The sequence below is a fragment of the Lactuca virosa genome, chromosome 7, assembly GCF_052849685.1.
Source record: "Lactuca virosa cultivar CGN04683 chromosome 7, Lactuca_virosa_CGN04683_v6, whole genome shotgun sequence".
Taxonomy (NCBI): Eukaryota; Viridiplantae; Streptophyta; class Magnoliopsida; order Asterales; family Asteraceae; genus Lactuca; species Lactuca virosa.
Window position 1 is genome coordinate 95,009,930 of NC_136432.1, and position 21,512 is coordinate 95,031,441.

Genomic DNA, 21,512 nt, shown 5'->3' on the forward strand with positions numbered 1-21,512 from the left:
ATTAATAAATCAAATGGGTCCATGACCCTCTCGTCTCCTTCCCTCGTCAAGTGTACCAAAGACCTTCGTTTAACGCCGTTTCTTTGTTATTAAAAAGAAATTTGGGCGTTATACGCCTGCCGTTGCTTCCCATTGCCACCACCACCCCGTTTCTTTGTTTTTATAAAAAACGTTGGTGTGGGCATCAACCAACCTAAGAAAACAAGAAAAGTGTGTAAACGAGGGAAAATATGGACAATTTAATAATTCAAATGGTCTCCGTTTGCCTATAATGTAACCTTGGGCGATACCTTACTCCACTTCTCCACTCCTTGGAATTTTTCCAGCGCCCAACACTCCTCCACTACCCATCGTGGGTTTCTCTTTTTAGCCTAGTTGTTCAAACTTCATTGCCATGGGGTCACAATCTATGCTCCACCGATTCTCCTAGGTCACACTAGATGTTAATTTTACCCCTTACTAATAGAGATGGCAACGGGGGCGTGTATTACAGGGGACCCCAATCCCCATCCCCATCCCCGAATCCTCATTCCAATCCCCATCCCCATCCCCGTCGGGGAATATAAAAAAAACCCCATCCCCACCCCCAATGGGGATTGGGGATCCCCAACGGGGAAGCGGGAATTTCTTTTTCTCTTTTAATATGAAAACTTTTACGTAAAGAAAAACTCTAAATTTCAATTTTACCTTCATAAGTTTAGACCATACTGTATGGGCAACGAGAAGTGGTATTATTGCTGATGTAGCACCTCATCACCTAGTCGTAACAAGATGAGCACCACCCCCTTCTTGTTAAGAGGGTGTTATGGCATATCTCGTTGTGACGGAGACAAGATGCAACATGAAGTTTAATTGGTTGTTGCCTTTATCAACCAATCAAATCATTTTCTTTCTTTCTCTCTCTACCTCTTAACATGTTATAACATGGGGAACACCATTTCCCCCTTGGTGTTATGGTTGAGGTGGCATATGAAATTGGTGTTATAAGGTGACCCATACCTAATGCTCTTAAAGATTTTACAAATTATAAAAATATCCATAGATTGCATAAAAAATATAAACAAATTTTCTTTCAAATTTAAATACATACATGAAAAATCAAGTAGAAAAATTTATCAAAGTGATATTTGAGTTAAAATAGATAAACAAAATACAAAAAATATACATGAGTTTAACTTAGATAAAAGGAAAAATATATAATTTCAACCAAGTAATTACTAATGAGTTAGGTTACTTGGATCAAATTTTATGTATTGTAAATTGTAATATAAATATATGTTTTGTATTCTTTTTATATATTAATATATATCGGGGGCGGGTCCAGGGTCAGGGATTAGGGGTATCCCCATCCCCATCCCCATCCCCATTTTTTTATTCGGGGATTCCCCATCCCTGTCCCCATCCTCGGTCAACTTGAGGATTCCCCGGTCAAAACGGGTGCAGGTTTCGGGTTCCCCATCGGGTACGGGGTTTTTTGCCATCCCTACTTACTAACTATTTTACATTCTTTTTGTATTGCCTTCTTAAATTCTTAGGCACCATAGCAGCAAAAAGAAACCAATTCTATGAGAAGAGCATTCCACCTGGCACGTAACAGAGAAATATCGCTAGAAAACCCAACGGAAAGCAGACTAGCCTAGAGAGAGAAACGGCTGAGATTATTTTAATGAATTCGGAGACCATGACATGAACATTGTTTCTTGTTTGTGTTTTGGTGTAAAAGGTACCATCAAAATGGTTATTTAAAAGGTAAATGTTAATCTACAAGAGTTTGGTAAATGAATTCTAGAATACAATACATTGCTATCCTCTGGTTAAAAACTTCATGAAAAAGAAAGGCGTTGACAAACAATTGGTTGACGATGACCGACGATTGGCACCTAACACTTCTGAAACTGTCCAGAGACATTGACTTTCTATGCCTTATATTCCCTTTCTTCACAACGACTGATCATCTACTAATTTCAATGGCATCTCCTTCATAATCGACTTCTCTGCTAAATCATAGCGATCATAGCATCCAGTATGACGTTTTTCTAAGCTTTAGAGGCCAAGATACTCGCAATTCATTTACAGATCATCTCTATGCGGCGCTAGTACGAGCAGGACTCCGCACTTTTAGGGATAATGATGATATCAAAAGAGGTCACGAACTCAAGCCAGAAATCGAGAGAGCGATTATAGAATCTAGGGCTTCTATAGTTATATTGTCGGAGAAATATGCGACATCCAGCTGGTGCCTTGACGAGCTTTTGTTGATGCTTGAGCAACGGCGGAGCTTCAATCATTTTGTTTTACCGGTTTTCTACCATGTCGATCCCTCAGATATCAGGGACCAAAGACAAAGTTTCGCGATTGAAGTAGAAGACGGAGTAGAAGGGTCAAAATGGACAGAGTATAATGTCAATCGATGGAAGGTAGCCCTTTCAGAGGTTGCTGATTTGACCGGCATGGTTGTATTAGGGTAATAGTTTCTCTATTCATTCTTATAGTTTGTTCTTTTGGAAACTCTTCTTGATTAATACAAATAGGATATTATGCTAATTGGTTGCTAATTGCAAGTGTTAACTTTGATAAGGAATCGGTAATTTGTGCCTAGCATATGATCGAATTCAGGTATGCTTTTCAGAACATCAAGTCCATAGATTTATATTGTGTTTGGACTGATCATGCATCTGACATGATGGTTTAGCTTTTTTTAATAAAGTACTGGAATTTGCAAATATTCACTCAAAAGGAGAAATAGCTTTTGGTTTACATACTTGCATATTTATAGATGTTATGCCATTGTCCCTCTTATTTATGCATGGTTTACTACAGTTATAAAACATGCATACATTCATCTGCATATATACCTGAAACAATGAGTGAAGTGTAACTAAAACAAAAGATAACATAGCAGGTATTTGGGGTTTGAACCCACGCTAATGAAACAACTTGCCCATTTGGCAACTTGCTCATTGGGTTGTATTTGGTTGGCTTCTCATTATTCAATTCAGTGTTCAATTAAATCCCTATACACTTACTATGTACACCTGCAGTTGTTCATTTTTGGGGGTTTAATAGTAGTTGAAGGAAGAATATTAAATTTCCTGAAACATTTTTAATTCATGCACTATAACCGATGCAGTTAAGTTCTTAAGAAGTTTAAATGCAATGGTCTGAATGTTATCATTTTCTTTCTTCATTTGTTGCAGGTCTGAATCAGACTTTATTGCAAAAATTGTTGATGCAATTGACTGTAAACTAGATATGAAACTAGTTAGTACTCCAGCTCATCTAATTGGAATGGACTCTCGAGCTAATGATATCAACTCCTGGTTGAAAAATGAGCAATCTGGTGCTAATGTCTTAGCAATTTGTGGCATGGGAGGCAGTGGCAAGACAACACTGGCCCAATTCATTTATAATTCAAACAAGCAAAAATTTGGAAGCAGCAGTTACCTTGAAGAGATTGGAAAACACTACAAACAGCCTCACGGTTTGCTTGGGCTACAAAAACAACTTCTCACAGACATTTCAGGGGGCAAGAATGAAAGGATATCCAGTGTTTTTGAGGGTACACGTAAGCTTGAGGAAGCCTTACAAGTGAAAAGGGTGCTTATAGTTCTTGATGACATTGATGAACATGATGAATTAGATGCTTTACTTGGAAGAAGGGCGTTCCATACACAAAGCAAGATCATCATAACGACTAGACTTCTAGATATACATGCATGGTTTGGGTCCATATCTTGGAGATGCCAAGTGCACAAACTTGGATTGTTAAATGACCATGAATCATTAGAGCTTCTATGTTTTCATGCATTTGGATCCAAAGTTCCTATGGAAGGTTTCAAGGAGCTTGCTGTTCAGATAGCAAAGTATTGTGGTGGAAACCCACTAGCTCTTAAAGTGCTGGGCTCTTCTCTATTTGTTAATGCTGAAGACCCATGGAAAAGAAGCAGCATAATAGAAATATGGAGAAGTACATTGAATTCACTGAATTCATTAGGAGGAGATCTTGATGATAAAATCCAAGGTATACTTCAAAAGAGCTTTGATTCCTTACCACGTGCCAGTAACAGAGAGTTGTTTTTGCATATTGCTTTTTTCTTTGTTGGTGAATATGAGGGTTATGTGGTAAAGATATTGGAGCATGACTGGCATGCAAAAGCTGGGATCATGACCCTCATTAACAGATGCCTTCTATCCATCTCATCAAGTAAGAAACTGGTGATGCATCAACTGCTTCGAGAGATGGGAAGAAAGATAGTTCTTGAAGAGTCTAAAGACCCTGCAAAACGTAGTAGAGTCCTTCAAAATAATGAATCTTATCGTTTGTTGGGAAAAGGACAGGTATGATGCTTCTTATGTGTATCTAAAAACTTATTCTCCCTTTCACAACCTCATATATGCTAGATAGACTTTTCTCATGTCATGCCTTTCCTCATTAGGGTTCAGAAACAATTGAAGGTCTAGCAATTGACATGCGAAAGCTCAGCCAATGGACGAGATCCAATTTAAGCAAAAGAAGTGAATTAATATGTGGTATACTTAATCTTGTTAGGAATCAGTTGATATTACTTTTTTCCTCACTTCTTTGTCATTAAAGATATATTGTTCCTTTGATTTTCTTCTAGTTAGTTATAAGGTTTTAAGAGAGAGAATGGTCTACCTTTACATGGGTTTCAAGGAGGTTCTTTGACCGGGATTATGGATTCAAAACTTAATTTAATTGATGGTGATTTTTCTGTTTAGTTTTTATGGAAAGACAGTATTTACATTTGAATATTTTGTTAATGGACTATTTGGTTACGATTTTCAGAGGTTTAAATAAGGTTTAAATAATGGCATTGATGAATGCTAATAAGTTCCTCTAGAATTTACATTGTATTCCCTTCTGTGATTCGTTTAATTCTCATCCCATCAAAAGAGGTGATAACTCTGACATAAGCCTGTTAATTTGTATTGGAATGGAATTAATTCATGAAGCTAACAAAATGTTGAGCTTGAAACAAAACCAGCTACAAGTATAAACCCATTACAAGCTATAATTAAGTAAGTCTGAAGATGTTCATGATTAATTGGTTGGGTAATATCAGATGTGATATCTTGAGTTGCGATACTTATGGAGCATATTTTTGATGCTAAATTTGCAGTCATTAGCCCTTAAAACTAGTTTGCTTGCAAAGATGGACAAACTAAAATTGCTCCAGCTCAAATATGTAGAACTCACGGGTTCCTATGAGAATTTTCCAGAGTTAAGATGGTTGTGCTGGCATGGATGTAATTTGACAACAATACCCTCCGGTTTATTGATGAGCAGCTTGGTGGCTATAGATATGAGTTATGGAAACTTGAAAAAGTTTAAACCACCAACGGTTATCACTTGACCTTTTAGCTTCTCATTTTTGGACAGTTTTTCTGTGAATGTATGATGATAAATTAAGATTTCTATTCTTGAAATAGGTTCTTAATTCGCTGAAGATTCTAAATCTCAAAGATTCTCAAAAACTTGTCAGCATCCACAATCTTTCCCGACTTCCTAATCTTGAGACTTTGATTTTATGGAACTGTAGCAATCTCACTCATGTTTGTGACACAATCCAAGGTCTTGAGAGACTTGCTCTACTGGATTTTACAGGGTGTAAGAATCTGTGGAAGGTTTCATCGAATAAGTATGTAAATCAACTGCTAAGGCTAAGAGCTTTGTATACTGGTGGAGAAATTCTACAACAGTCGCTTTCCTTACCAGACTCGTTGAACTTTTTGTTTTTCAATAACTGCAGCCTTGAGAAAAGCAATTATATTCCAGTGTGTTTTAGTGGCCGACCATTCTTATACATGAATTTAGGCAATAATCTATTTGAGTTCCTGCCCAATAACATTAATTTTAAAACGCTTCGGGTACTCGAATTGACTTTTTGTCCAAATCTCAAGTGCCTCCTATGTCTCCCAAGTACACTAGAAGAGCTGTATACAAATTGGTGTTTTTCACTGGAGAAAATAACATTTGAATCAGCTCGGTTTAGATTGCGGGAATTTGTATATCGAGGTTGTAACAAAATCTCTGAAATTCAAGGCCTTTTTAAATTGGTGCCAATAGCAAAATTTGATGAAGCAGATTTGGGACATATGAAATGGATCAAAGCATATCAAGATCATGAGGTCGACCTGGTGGGTGATGAGATCACTAAAGACAGAAATTGGCGTGTCCAGGTATCTCTCCCTCTCTCTCTCTAAATGCACACAAAAACACATCTAATGACCTCTGCAAACTAATAAGTATATAAGTGAAGTAATTTTTTCTGCATATTGTGTGGCTAGGTGTTATACGAATATGGTATAATGAGTACATATCTGCCAGATGTAAAGGATCAAAGCATGACAAAGCCTGTGTATATGTCATCGTCCCCGTTCTTATCATTTTGTGTGCCATCTTGTCCTAAGAAACGCAGGATCCAAGGATTACATGTAACCGCCATATACAGACCATCAGGTGAGGATGAAGATATGTGGGTTTTGTTCATCAAAATCAGCAATACAACCAAAGACCTTGCTTGGATGTACAACCCTGTGGTCTATTGCAATCCGAGAGTTGGAGAAGATGCTGTGTGGTTAAGCTATTGGCCCCATTGGGAACGTTTTAGATGCTGGTGATGAAATCAATGTGTCCATCATTGTGGGAAATGGATTGATGGTAAGCGGGTGTAGTGCCAGCCTTGTGTACATGGATGATGGTGAAGTAGAGATAGAATACTACAAAAATTACAAGAAAGAGGAAGAAGTTATTGGGGGAGATCTATCTGAATTTGAGCTCACTACAGGAGCCTACTATCTTTGTCGTCGCGATTACTTCAAGTCAACCACCCCTGATTGGTTAAATATGTTAATTGGTAATACCGTTCCCTCTACAGGTAAGTTCTTCTTTTTGCTGATGCTTTAGATGAGTTTAAGCTTCAAATATTGATAGATACTTATATCATATGTTGCTATAGAGTTACGAGTATGGAGAAAATCTCGTCTGTCAAAAAACTTAGATGCATCATTTATGGAGTTGGAAACTTTCAGAGCCTATGTTTTTCCCAATTTGCAAGTAAGTATATACTTTCAGAGCCTTTGTTTTTCCCAATTTGCAAGTAGGTATCTAATGCAACTGCTTGTGGAGTTTTTTTTGTTTATTGTTAGATTGAATTGCTAATTTTGTTCCTCGACTATTCCTTAATTTCTAGTTGATTATTTTTGAATGGTTGGTCGATAGTGGTGAGCATCCGGCTATATAGCCCCCAAAAAACCTAAAGTTGTTTTTATGTGCTGTAAGAGTTGGCCATTCTAAGATGGACTCTTTGGCTAGGGTCTATTACCATAACCTCCCGAGAAAGGATATTGCCCAAATAACTTAATTTTCCGGATACCAAATGCAAATTTACTAAATGTAGCTATGCGTGGATGTTGCACCAAGGTGCTTAAAATGAGCTTAAGATGTTCTAAATGTGTGTACTATCTGTAGCTGTAGACAAGAATATCATTCGAGAAAACCAACATGAATTTCCTCAAAATAGATTTAAGTATATGGTTCGTCAATCCTTGAAAAGTTGATGGTTTATTTGTTAAGCCTAAAAGACATTATAAGGAACTTGTAAAGTCCATGAGGATTCCTTAAAGTTGGTTTGGAAAGATATTTTGTATCTAGATCAATATGATAATACACGGACGTAAGGTCCATCTTGGGAAAACGTTTTCTACCATGAAGCTAAACAAGAAGCTCTTCCACCAAAGGTATGGGAAAGTATTATCTAATGCTTTCCATCCACAACTTTTTTCTTCACAAACATTGCTCATGATGCAAAACCAATGTTGCTAGGTTTGATGACTCCTTGTTCCAAAAATCCTAGGATGAGGCATTCTATCATATAATTTTGTAAGTGATAGAGATTTGTTGGTCCAAACGATTAAATGATGCAACATAGGGTGAAGGGGTTGACTACGATCGACTTGTTATGATATGTTGAACAATAGAAGGATCAAAATACCAATACTAGACAAATAGTTGCATGGAAACCCTTGTGGGAAAAGCTACAATGCACTACTTGGTATATTAAAATTTCAATAATGAGTAGAGGGTTACATTGTTCGTTCTTGTGAAAATATGGAGTGGGAAGATGATGGAATGAATTAAAACGTCTAAAGGGCTTATTTATAGCCTTGTAACAAGATTCCTAAAATAACTCTAAAACACAATGCAACATTAAACAAAAACATTGTCTTATAAAGAAAACATTCCCATGCATGCTGCAAGACTTTAGCATAAGTGTTGCCTTATAGCAGAAACTTCCCTTGCAATTCAGGAATTTAGAGCATACGCCAACAAGCTCCACCTTGAGACGAGTTATGTCTTTAGCAAAAGAACCTTTAAACTTTCATAAGAAATCAAAAAAATACATGTAGTCACAAAAGCCTTAAGGTCTAAACTAAAATACCAACTAAGCTAGAACAAAGTTCAAACTATATCAAAACCGGCTTTTTCATCATGTTAACGGGCTTGGCATTTGTATTTATCTTGCTTACCTTAATATTGTCTTGCGCAATAACATCTATGATATAGTTATGTTTACTGTCAATGTGGTTCATTCCCTCATGGAACATGGAATTCTTCATAGGGATATATCACTTTCATAGGGAATATATCACTTTGAGTGTTGTAGAAAATAGGAGTACAAGATAAATCTCCACAAATCTACCAATATAAAACTCTAAGCCATGTGGTTTGTTTATACACTTTTGAAACAACCCTATACTTAACTTCAATTGTTGAGAAAGACATGCTAGATTGTAGGGTAGCTTTCACAATCATAAATGGTCAATACATAATCTTCATAGGATGTTTTGTGTAAGTCACCTACATAATATGAACCATATCTTCTTTTGTGTAAGTCACCTAGATAATTTGAACCGACAAAACCACATAACCCCTTTGTCGATTTCCTAAACTACAAGCAAGTAGTAGAATTACCACACATGTATCTAAAGATCCATTGAATTCCTTTTCGGTGTTTGCCATAAATCGAGTTGCTACACTCAAAGTTTGAGATAAGTCAGGATAATAGCAAACCATGATATACATCAGTGATCTAGCAAATGATGATACTGGAGTAAGGATCATTGGCCATGCCATCGATTTCTTCGGTGCTTTGAGTAGAGAGGTTGGATGATAATAAATAAATGGCCAGATAGTGGAGTACTCACTAGCTTGACATTTTGTATATTGAACCAATGTAAGACTTTATTGATGTAGCTACTTTGACTCGGGTATAAATTTCCAGTTGATTGATTTCTAAAATCACCATGCCAAGAATTTTCTTGGCTTCACACACATAGAGGAATAAAAGAAGGTTGAGAATGCAGGATGAATGTTAGCCATCCTTTTTTGAATGCTATGTTATTGAAAAAAAAAAATAGGAATATGTCAAAATGTGTAATGTTTTATTCTTTGTTAATTAACATTCATATTGATATATGTTTTTTTTATATAAATATATATTTTTTTTACATAAAATCAAGTCATACGTTTTATTCACATGTGAATAAACCGTGTATCAGATTTATGTTAAAACTCTTTTTTATTACATATGTGAATAAACGGTGTAACAAATTGAAGTTGTGTTGTACTTTGCTCGGAAAAGTGGGTGAAATACAATTTTATTTTCCTTTTCTTACCGGTCTAGGTAATATACTTTAGTTTTTACCAGTGTTGTAAATATCGGCCTAGGATTAGGGGTGTTTGGCGGAAATTGGTCGATATCGGTCAAACTCGGGCTAACAGTTATCGGCGGTCGTAGGCGGGAATATTTAAAAAATTCAAATTTTCAAATTTTCAAATATTACACCAATATTTACAAAATTTCAAAATTTTAAATTATTAAATATTCAAAATTTCAAATATTATAACAAATATTTTAAATTTTCAAATACTAATTTTCTTAGGATATATTAAGTTTTAAAATAGTTTTATTAGCAGTTTAGGGTCTCCGATTAATCCCCGCCAACCAAACCGATTAATCGTTTGACCCAGCCTAACTACAGCCGAACGATTTTTATAACCTTGGTTTTTACCCATAATCAAAAAGACGAAAAGTTCTAATGATTTTCTGCAAAAAAAAAAAGAACTTTAACCCAGTGAGTTGGTTAAAATTTGATTTTTCTAACTTTTTGGCTTATGTGGCATCCCACCAATTAGGTTTAAGCACTTTAACAAACCATAAATGCTTTCTCGCAAAGTAATGATGCAAACAAAAAACAAAGACCACAATATTTAACGTGGTTTTGGTTCACGTGATCAAAGTGATCGGTTATATCTACGGACGAACATGAAAGAGATTTTATTTATTACCGCCGAATTACATTTCTGCTATCATAGCTTAGGTTACACTAATTCTAGGGATCTATATATAAGAACAAAAGATCTAAAATGTCAATATGGTCAAGGCCATAAGCTCTGATCAAACTGGCCAATGACGTATTTTGATGTTGAATTTGATAAAGGAACTAACCAACAAAAAGTTTTCTTCCTGGGGAACTACCCCGACACCCGCAAGGTCGACTCTCCCTTGATCCACGACCGCTCTTTCGGGAACGGGACCCTATGCTTGGTTTGTCTAGCGTCTGTAATCAGACTCCACAACTTAACATAATGATGTGGCAATCCAATTGCCAAATCAACATTAAAATATTGTCAAGTTAAATACCATCATAAATGGAGGCAACAGGTTTCGAGGCTTGGACCTCTCGCTTAACAATGTAGAATCTTTCCATTTTATGCGTAATGGACCAAAGCTGCAACAAATTACCATTTTGCTCCTTGGCGAATAGATTAAATATTAGTTTTCTACACAAGAGAGAGATAAAGGTTTCGAAAGTTGCTGACTCCATTTATTTTTGTATTTTACCTGGATGCCACATAAGCGATTCTTTCACAAACGTATCAGCTTTCGTAATTGTATTTCTGCATCATCATTGGCAATTGTATTTCTGGCTCTCTATATTCTTTGATGGTTATGATAGGTTTTATACAAACAATCCTATGTGTGCATGCAACCCTAATTGGATCTATGTTTTCACTATAAGACATACAACTATATGAACACAAAATAAACCCTAGCATGCTTCTATAATTTTCGAAAATCATATAGAAGTGAAGTAGACATACCTTTGTTGTTATATTGCAATAACAACTACTTTCCTTGATCTCTTGAACTCTTGAAAGCAAGCACCACAATTGTAGTGCCTCTAATGGCTCACAAACACCTTGAAGCAAGAAGGCAATTAAGAGAGAGAGGGGAAAGATGCTAATTTCGGCCCTAGGGTTTCGCTTGGAATCAAGTGGCCTAAAATTGAAGCATAGGGCATCTATTTATACTGTAGGGTGCTAGGGTTTCAGTCTAAACCCTAATGGATAGCTTAGCCACCAAGCAGCCCAAGGAACCTTCTGGAATGAGGCCCTTGGACGAAAATATGATGATCCCTCATCATAATTTCGTTCCCCCTTAGTCCATTAGGTTTCCCAGCCCAAAACTCAACTATCACACATTTGACAGTTTATACCCCTTTATTTAATTAATCTCTTTTAGTCACCAAATTAATTCCTAATTAATTTATGACTAATACTAATTAAATAAATATGATTTCTCCTTTAATATATTATTCTTATAATATATTAATAAACCATAATATCTTCTCTCTCATATCAAATTACCTTGTCAAGTTGCTTTGGTGAAGGCAACCCAAAAGGACCATGCACACTCGGGTCAAGTACATACCAAATATAGTTACGGACTTAGACACTAATCCAACAGTCTCCCACTTGGATAAGTCTAGTAACTACATCTCACATATGACTTCCGTATCCGATTAGCAATCGTAGCTTTCAATAGCCGCTGTCAACTCTGACCAATATTCTGTCCTTCAGATAAGGGATCGTATAATCCTCTGTTCTAGATATCATGCTAACAATACTTATTGTTTAGCATTTTATTTCTTGATCTCTGATTTGTTCGACATAGAACTCAGTTGAACACATCAACTTCATCCTGACCGGGCCCGACACATAAGTCAAACCAAATCATCAAGTGGCCAAGATATCGCTTTTATTCTCATAGAATAAAAGGAACAGAAAAACGTCGACTAATATGCCTTTATCATTTACTAGTTAAACCACACACAATAATGCGTTTTATAACATCAAGTTACTGATGCGTTTTCGCATTATCAATGTATAATCAACTAGCAAACAATAACCATATCTCTAGGTTTAAAGATTATATGATATTATCATCTTGCGATCACTTGTGATAACATTCATGAAGTGATACCAGCAAGTGTGGGTCTATTCCAATGCTCAATACAAATTTCATAAGCACTCATAAACTTTGCAGCAAACCTTTGCTATGTCTAAAACTTTTCAGACAATCTACAAACAAATTTATGACAATCTTCCTTCATATCTACTTCCAACATATGAACGATTGTGGACTGTTCGAATAATCTTATTATTCAGGAAGTCAAAACATGCAAAATTGAAACAATAGATAAATAATCAACACAAGATAGAAGCTTTCTTATAAATAACACACATTTATTTAATGATCAAATGTTGAATACATGATCATCCATTACAAGTTTCCTACCTATCTAATCTAAACTAATATCGTCCTTCAGCCCTACGCTCCTAGCGTGCTGCAAATGCTTAACCCTACTCAGTCCCTTCGTGAGGGGATCTGCTGGGTTATCTTCTGACGATACCCTCTTCACAACGAGGAGTCCCTCTTCTACTCGATGTCTAATAGAATGGTATTTCCTGTCGATATGACGAGATCTGCCATGATCCCTTGGTTCCTTGGTTAAGGCCACCGCTCCTTCATTATCACAGAAAATTTCCATGGGCTCTTTTATGGATGGCACAACTCCAAGGTCTCCAATGAAGTTCTTCAACCATATAGCCTCCTTTGACGCCTCGCTCGCCGCAATGTACTCTGATTCGCACGTTGAATCAGCTACGGTTTCTTGCTTGGAACTTTTCCAAGTCATTGCTCCTCCATTCAGGGTAAAGACCCAGCCCGACTGCGATCGGTAATTATCCCGATCTGTCTGGAAACTAGCGTCACTGTACCCTCGCACCCTTAAGTCATCACTCCCACCCAGGACTAGAAACCATTCCTTAGTCCTTCGTAAGTACTTAAGAATATTCTTGACAGCAATCCAATGTGCCCTACCAGGATTCCCTTGATATCTGCTGACCATGCTCAAAGCGAAAGCCACATCAGGGCGAGTACAGGTCATAGCGTACATAATTGAGCCAACTGCGGAAGCGTAAGGTACTCGGCTCATATCAGCTATCTCTGCCTCTGTACTCGGGCTCTGAGTCTTACTCAGTTTGGTATTGCATTGGATTGGTAACTCCCCTTTCTTGGAATTTTCCATACTAAAACGTTTTAGTACCCTTTCCAAGTATGTATCCTGACTGAGTCCTATCAGTCTCTTACTTCTGTCTCTCACTATCCTTATTCCCAGAATATATGCAGCCTCTCCGAGGTCCTTCATAGCGAAACACTTCCCAAGCCAGGACTTGACCTCCTGCAATGTTGGGATGTCGTTTCCTATGAGTAGTATGTCATCGACATACAATACGAGGAAGATCACTATACTCCCACTGGCCTTGAAATATACACATGACTCATCTTCATTTCGCAGAAAACCAAACTCTTTGACCTTCTCGTCAAAACAAAGATTCCATCTGCGAGACGCTTGCTTTAATCCATAAATGGATTTCTCAAGCTTGCACACTCTATTTGGATGCTTTGCATCGACAAAACCCTCTGGCTGATTCATGTAAACATCCTCAGCCAACTTCCCATTTAGGAAAGCGGTTTTTACGTCCATCTGCCAAATTTCATAATCATGAAACGCAGCTATCGCAAGCATTACCCTAATAGACTTTATTTTCGCAACTGGTGAGAAGGTCTCATCATAGTCAACTCCAGGAGTTTGAGTAAAGCCCTTCGCGACCAATCGCGCTTTATAAGTGTGCACTTTCCCATCCATGTCTGTCTTCTTCTTGAAGATCCACTTGCACCCGACCGTCTTACGACCTGGCACATTGTCAACCAAATTCCAAACTTGGTTGTCATACATGGACTGAATCTCGCTATCCATTGCCTCTTTCCATTTAACAGACTCTGGGCCTGTCATGACTTCCTTGTAGCTGTTAGGTTCGTCCAGATTTACTAGTGTACTATCACTAATAAACGTATCCCCGTCAGTAGTAATATGGAAACCATAAAACTGGGGTGGAACAACAACTCTCCTTGAACGTCTAAGAGGTAAGGACTGGTCAATAGGTTCAACAGGAGTTTCCTCCTCAGGTTGCATGCCAGTGTCAGAGGTTCCTTCTTCTCCTGACTCTTGAAGCTCTTCAAGGTCAATCTGACTCCCACTGTCTCCTTGGCTTATGAGTTCTCTTTCTCTGAAAACCCCTCTCCTAGCAACAAAGACAACATTGTCATTTGGTCTATAGAAGAGATAACCAAAAGACTTCTGTGGATAGCCGATGAAATAACACTTCTCACTACGAGGTTCTAGCTTGTCGTGAGTCTCTCGTCTTACGAAAGCTTCACAACCCCAAACCTTGATATGTGCTAACGAGGGAGCTTTCCCTGTCCACATCTCGTGAGGCGTTTTGGTAACCTTCTTGGTGGGAACTAAGTTAAGGATATGGGTGGCAGTCTCCAAGGCATACCCTCAGAATGAGATTGGTAACGAAGCACGACTCATCATAGAGCGAACCATGTCCAACAAGGTTCGATTACGTCTCTCAGCCACACCATTCAATTGTGGCGTTCTAGGAGGCGTCAATTGTGAAACTATTCCACACTCTTTCAGATAGTCGTGAAACTCAAGACTTAGGTACTCTCCCCCTCGATCAGATCGAAGCATCTTGATTTTCCTGCCCAACTGATTCTCCACTTCATTCTTGAACTCTTTGAACTTTTCAAAAGTTTCTGACTTTTGCTTGATTAAGTAGATATATTCATATCTGCTATAATCGTCTGTAAAAGTCACGTAGAAGCGACAAACGTCCCTTGTGGTGGATCTAAAGGGTCCACATACATCTGTGTGTATGAGATCCAATACACCCTCACCCCTTTCACATGTGCCAGTAAAGGGTGACTTGGTCATCTTCCCAAGTAAACAAGACTCACACACGTCATCGTCCCTAAGGTCGAAAGACTCCAAGACTCCATCCTTTTGGAGTTGGGCTATGCGTTTTTTGTTCACATGGCCAAGGCGACAATGCCACAAGCATGCTTTGTCCAAACTTGTGGACGAATCAATATTCAAAACATCATTTCCTAAATTATCAATAACTAACACAGATTCATAAATCCCATTACAAGGTAATGCATTGAAATAAAAGACACCATTCAAATAAGCATTAATAGAACCATTACTATTATCAAATGAATATCTGAAACCTTGTCTAAACAAACCATGAAAAGAAATGATGTTTCTTGCCATATCTGGCGAATAACAACAATTATTTAAATCTAGCCCTAACCCATTACTCAACACTAAGGAATAAACTCCGATCTTGGTTACTGGTGAAGACTTCTTGTTTCCCATGATCAAGCTTATCCTTCCATGCTCCACTTCCCTACTTCTTTTTAGGCCCTGCATATCAGAACAAATGTGGTAACCACACCCTGTATCAAGAACCCATGAAGTAGCAAATGATGACTTATTAGATTTAATTAAATACATACCTGCGAAGGTGGGTTTTATCTTCCCATCCTTAATATCTTGCAGATATTTAGGGCAGCTTCGTTTCCAGTGGCCCTTTTGGTGGCAATAGAAGCACTCTGCTTCCTTGGGGTCAGAAGAGGGCTTAACAGAACCTGCTTTGGTCCCACTAGAAGAAGAACCATCTTGGGTCTTACCCTTATGGTGGCTCTTGTAAGGAGCCTTCCTCTTCTTTCCCTTTCCTTGGCCAATTGCCAACACAGGAGCAGCTACAGTAGAGGATGATGCAACAGATTTGTCCTTGAGGTTGCTCTCAGCTGTCCTCAGGAGCCCTTGAAGCTTACTTAGGGTGACCTCTTCCTTATTCATGTGGTAGGTCATTCTGAACTGGCTGTAGCAGGAAGGCAAGGAGTGGAGGATGATGTCGATAGCCAAATCCTCATCAAACTTAACATTAAGTTTGAGAAGACGATCAACATATCTTTGCATTCTTTGCAAATGAGCAGTTAGGGATTCTCCACTCCCCATCTTAGCGGTGATCATGTTGGTGATGATCTCATAGCGCTCTTGCCTCGCGCTCTGGTGGTACCTGTCCAACAAATCTTGATGCATCTCATATGGATACATGTCCTCATAGGACTTTTGGAGTTCGAGGTTCATGGTGGCCAACATGATGCAATGAACTTTCGTTGCATCACGCTCGTGGGCCTCAAAGGCGGCCATCTCTTCAGGAGTAGCTTCTTCTGGGTTGATCCTTTCAAGCTTCTCGTCTAGGACATATTCTTTGTCCTCATAACGAGTTATCATGCGAATGTATCTCATCCACTCGTTGAAGTTCGAGCCATCAAATGTCACTTTTTGACACAGGTTCATCAACGAGAATGACCCAGAAGTGTTGTTGTTTGCGTTTGCGTTTGACATCTGAAATAGAAAGGAACAAAGTTTGATTAGAATGAATCCCTAATTAAACACCCACATGAGAAATTAGGGCTAGGATCCAACAACATTATTTACAACTTAGAAAAGGGATGCCGTAATCTAAAAGTAAATAATTTGAAGGTAAGTGAATGACGATTCACTAATTTTCACCATGAATAACGAAAGAGGTTAAGTTTTAAATGTATTTGAAAATTCCTAGATTTCTTTTGAGATTCATTGAACATTTCAATGGCATGTTTAAATCTCGATATGCACTTCAAATTTGCGACTGGGATGCCGAGGATCGCAAACAAGTTTGTGAATAACCATGCGAATCATCATGGTGCACTCAATGTCTTCATCACCTAATCAATGTGCTGGTTAGCCACGCACGCTCCATTGATCTATGATAAGACATCGAGCCACCCTTTGTCACCAATGTCATAAAATTATTAAATCATGAAGGATTATCATAAAATTAAACAATTAATTTATCCTAATCCTTTTTATCCCATAGATTTCGAAATTTATGGAAAGGATAATTCAAGATCTTCAATTATCTAGTTTAAACAATTAAGTTGATAATCACAAAGATGGCATTATCCAAATCCCTAAAATTTTGGGATCTTGTCATGGGGAGCAAGGGATTTTCGAAATCCCTAGGGTTTCATAACCCTAATTTCGAAATTTGGAGGCTAGGCAAAAAGGGTTTAAGAACCCTACAAAAAATCGCCAACTAGGGTTTCTTAACCCTATTTTCGAAAAACACCAAGCCTTAGGGTTTACTTGCCATAAACCCTAATTTGTCAAATTCATAATATGTATCAAATCAAATTGAAAACAAAAACCAAAGGCTCTGATACCACTGATAGGTTTTATACAAACAATCCTATGTGTGCATGCAACCCTAATTGGATCTATGTTTTCACTATAAGACATACAACTATATGAACACAAAATAAACCCTAGCATGCTTCTATAATTTTCGAAAATCATATAGAAGTGAAGTAGACATACCTTTGTTGTTATATTGCAATAACAACAACTTTCCTTGATCTCTTGAACTCTTGAAAGCAAGCACCACAATTGTAGTGCCTCTAATGGCTCACAAACACCTTGAAGCAAGAAGGCAATTAAGAGAGAGAGAGGGGAAGGATGCTAATTTCGGCCCTAGGGTTTCCCTTGGAATCAAGTGGCCTAAAATTGAAGCATAGGGCATCTATTTATACTGTAGGGTGCTAGGGTTTCAGTCTAAACCCTAATGGATAGCTTAGCCACCAAGCAGCCCAAGGAACCTTCTGGAATGAGGCCCTTGGACGAAAATATGATGATCCCTCATCATAATTTCGTTCCCCCTTAGTCCATTAGGTTTCCCAGCCCAAAACTCAACTATCACACATTTGACAGTTTATACCCCTTTATTTAATTAATCTCTTTTAGTCACCAAATTAATTCCTAATTAATTTATGACTAATACTAATTAAATAAATATGATTTCTCCTTTAATATATTATTCTTATAATATATTAATAAACCATAATATCTTCTCTCTCATATCAAATTACCTTGTCAAGTTGCTTTGGTGAAGGCAACCCAAAAGGACCATGCACACTCGGGTCAAGTACATACCAAATATAGTTACGGACTTAGACACTAATCCAACAGGTTATTCTGATCAAACGTAACAGCTTTCGTAATTTGATACATACAGATTCTTTCACAAAATTAACAGCAGTAATCTACTGTTTTATTTAGATTGAGAAGAAGAAAATTATGATGAAACAAAACCCAAGTTGAAGTCTTATGGCGTTTTAGATTTCTCCGATGATTTGTATTTTTTTTTGAAAGAGTCGTTAGGGTTATTTGATTTTATTTAAATGCATAAATTAATTTGATTTTGGATGTAAATTGAAGTTATCTTTGTATTTTGATTTGTTAAAGGATGATGGTGAGGGAGATGATGAAGTCACCGACACAAGGGATAAAAGAAAAGATATGGAAATTGAGAAATTAATGATGAAGGTACGAAGGAGAAAAAGTGTTACATGGAAAGGTATGGAAAATTGTGTTAAGAAGCAGGCAAAACATTGACTGTATAACAATCCAAAATATTATAAATCTTAGAAAGTGCTTTATGTCAATATTCTAACATTGATATTAAGCATAATGTAAATTTGGCCCCTGCTATACGCCTATACCCTGTTCTTTTGGATATAGTGCAAAAAAATGTTGCTTTTTTTTATTTTTTTTTATTTTTTTTTCAAATATGTTGTATCATTTTATTATGTTTTTGTTCATGAGTAGTCAAAGTTAACAGTCCAGTTGTAAAATTTATGAAAATGACTACTTTACATCAATTTTATTTCTAATTTATTTATTAGAATGGAGGGTGTGGGAGCATCGTAGACGAACATTAGGAAAAAAAAAAAAATCTTTGTTAGGTTTTCAGTGTGATGTCCTATTTTAATTTGTGTTATGTTTTAGTTGCGTTTCAATTTAACTATGTAATATTGTTTTTAAAGTAATGAAAATTTTATGTTTTTATTAATTAAGAGTGTGAGGAGTACAATATTAAAGGAAAATTGACTTATTAAGGTAATTAACTTTTTGATTTGTTCATATCTACGTAACTAATTTTTTTGTATACATCTAGGTAGCAAATTTTTTAGAAATGTTCACATATGACCATTATGACTATCTATAGCAGGTTACATCCGGTCATAATGGTCATATGTGACTACTTTCAAAAAGTTCATTACCTGGATGTGTACAAAAAAATAGTTACCTAAATATAAACAAACCAAAAAGGTAAGAGTAAATTACACGAATGGTCCCTATGGTTTGGAGTAATTTGCGTGTTTGGTCCATAATTTATTTTTTTTAAAGCCCCTACTATTTATTTTTGTTGCGTGCTTGGTCACTGTCTTACCTAAAAAAACTATTGTGCTCATATTAATTTATTTTTTAATTAATTTTCTTATTTATATATTTATTTTTTTATATATTAAAAAAATTAATAGACCCTACATATTAGTATCTTCTCACCTTAAACCTGAAACCACATTTGAAAATTTTAATCCGAATCCCACTAGTCACCATCCCATCTCTCATCCTCCTTAACTTTTATTTCTTTTCCATATTTAGTGACATCGACGTCTTCACCATCCATTTTTTTCCGTCCTTCAACTCCAACGAATCAACACCACAACCTATTATCTCTTCATCGAATTTTACACACTACAACCCAATGCATCACAATCCTTGCAGGAAAAGAAAACTGATACCAAAAAGAAAAATTGGAGAACAAGATCAACCGAAAACCATAACTTGATATGCAAATTAAAACTTGAAACTCTATTAACAACATTCAAAGCTTTAGCTCCTCACGAATGTGTATTTTTTTTTATTGGTTTCTGTTTCTGATATTGTCTCTAGTAAATTTAATTTTTTATATTTAATATCTTAAACAATAAAATTCTATAAAACGACGATGTGTTTTTTCCATATCAAATCTAGAGAGTTTTTTTTAATTTTAAACCAAAGTAGTGTATTTTGAAAAGATATTTACCAAAATGGTGTGGTTTTTAAAATATTTACCATCTAAGTTAAATTTTATATAAAATCAAAATTAGAAGGTAAAGTAAAAAAGAAAAAAAAATTGACTTATCAAGGTAATTAACTTTTCGGTTTGTTCACATCTGAGTAACTATTTTTTTTGTACACATTTTGGTAACGAACTTTTTGGAAGTGTTCACATATGACCATTATGACCGGATGTAACCTACTGTTGGATTAGGTGTCTAAGCCCATAACTATAATTGGTATGTACTTGAATTGATAGCAGCACAGTCCTTTTGGGTTGCCCTCAACCTAGCAACTGGACAAGGAAATTATGAAAGGAGAGATATTAATTTATAAGATTAATAAATTAATATAAATGATTTATTAATATGTTAATGGATTAATATATTAATTAGAAATCATTATGTTTAATTAATTGTTAGCCAGAAATTAATCGGAATTAATTTTGGGGTTAAAAGAATTAATTATAAAGTGTAGGGACTAGTTTGCAATTAACTAATAGTTGAGTGGAAGGTTCCAGAACCCCCTTGGAAGGGGGTGGACGAAAAACCCTAGGGGAAACCCTAGAGAATTCGTCCAAGGGCTCCAAGATAAGGCCTTGGGTCTTGCTTAGGCCCTAAGCAAAGGATAACTAGGGTTTTCCCTAAACCCTAGTTCCCTCAACTATTTAAGGAGCCTCCTGGCTCACATTTTGGGTACTGATTCTTTGAAAGAATACCTTGGCCGAAATTGCATACTCCCTCTCCTCTCTCTCTTCTACTTTCCTTCTTGCTAGTTTGGGTGTGACTCCATTAGAGGCATTACACTTGTGGTGCTAAAGCTTCCAAGAAGATCAAGATCAAGATCAAGGGAATATCAATTGTTTGCTATAACAATTGAAAGGTATGTAAACCCTAAACCCTAGTTTGTTAATTTCGAAATTAGCCTCTCTCCTCTAGGGTTCTTGTTTTGCAATTCAAAGTTGTATGTTCAATAGTTAAAACATAGATCCAAAGTAGGTTGCATGTGAACTTAGGAATTGTTTCTAGTTTATTTGTTGTACATAAAACCCATCAGTGGTATCAGAGACATTGTTGTTTTAAATTGAATTGCTACAATTGTTGAATTGCAAATTAGGGTTTATAGCTATTAAACCCTAAAGGCCAAATCTTTGATTTCTAGGGTTTTGGATCAAAGGGTTTTTTCGAAAACCCTAGCCTCCAAAGAACCCTAATCGAAATTAGGGTTAGGGTTTTGAA

General features: G+C 36.6%; 1 pseudogene across 1 annotated transcript; it reads left to right on the forward strand.

Moving 5' to 3' along the window:
• Positions 1-1,988: 1,988 nt before the first annotated feature.
• LOC145126941 (disease resistance protein RUN1-like) lies at positions 1,989-19,122 on the forward strand (annotated as a pseudogene). The gene is made up of 8 exons (XR_013716428.1): positions 1,989-2,464; positions 3,198-4,338; positions 4,437-4,515; positions 5,149-5,363; positions 5,452-6,201; positions 6,310-6,899; positions 6,981-7,078; positions 18,634-19,122. The product of XR_013716428.1 is annotated as a disease resistance protein RUN1-like (transcript).
• Positions 19,123-21,512: the final 2,390 nt, after the last annotated feature.